This window comes from Cheilinus undulatus, linkage group 20, assembly GCF_018320785.1.
Source record: "Cheilinus undulatus linkage group 20, ASM1832078v1, whole genome shotgun sequence".
Classification (NCBI taxonomy): Eukaryota; Metazoa; Chordata; class Actinopteri; order Labriformes; family Labridae; genus Cheilinus; species Cheilinus undulatus.
Window position 1 is genome coordinate 40,750,049 of NC_054884.1, and position 617 is coordinate 40,750,665.

Consider the following 617-nt stretch of genomic DNA (forward strand, 5'->3'; position numbering starts at 1 on the left):
AGTTTTATGTTTCAGCCTGATGCTACGGTAAAAATATATTTTTTTGTTCTTATTAATCTACACTCATTACCCATCATCCATCCATCCATCCGTCTTCTTCCGCTTATCTGAGGTTGTGTCGTGGGGGCAGCAGCCTAAGCAGGGAAGCCCAGACTTCCCTCTCTCCGGCCACTTTGTCCACTTTCCTGGGGGATCCCAAGGCGGTCCCAAGCAAGCCGGGGTCTTCCCCGGGGCCTCCTCCCAGTGGGACCTGCCCGGAACACCTCACCAGGGAGGCGTCCAGGAGCATCCGGACCAGGTGCCCGAGCCGTCTCATCTGGCTCCTCTCAACACGGAGGAGCAGCGGCTCTACTCCAAGTCTCTCCCAGATGGCCGAGCTTCTCACCCTATCTCTAAGGGAGAACCCAGACACCCTACGGAGGAAACTCATTTCAGCCGCCTGTATCCATGATCTTGTTCTTTCGGTCACAGCCCACAGCTCGTGACCATAGGTGAGGGTATGAACATAGATCGACCTGGAAATTTCGAGCTTCGCCTTTCGACTCAGCTTTTTCTTCACCACGACCGACCGATGCAGAGACCGCATTACTGCCGATGCCGCATGCCGATGTGCAACA

General features: G+C 54.9%; 1 protein-coding gene across 1 annotated transcript in view; it reads left to right on the forward strand.

The window, feature by feature from the left end:
* Positions 1–44, forward strand: part of ankfn1 (ankyrin repeat and fibronectin type III domain containing 1) — a 198,624-nt gene extending 198,580 nt beyond the window's left edge. The window contains exon 26 of the mRNA XM_041815146.1: positions 1–44. This exon is cut by the window's left edge and continues 1,207 nt beyond it. The gene's annotated coding sequence lies outside the window, so the exon portion shown is untranslated.
* The last annotated feature ends 573 nt before the right edge of the window (positions 45–617 follow it).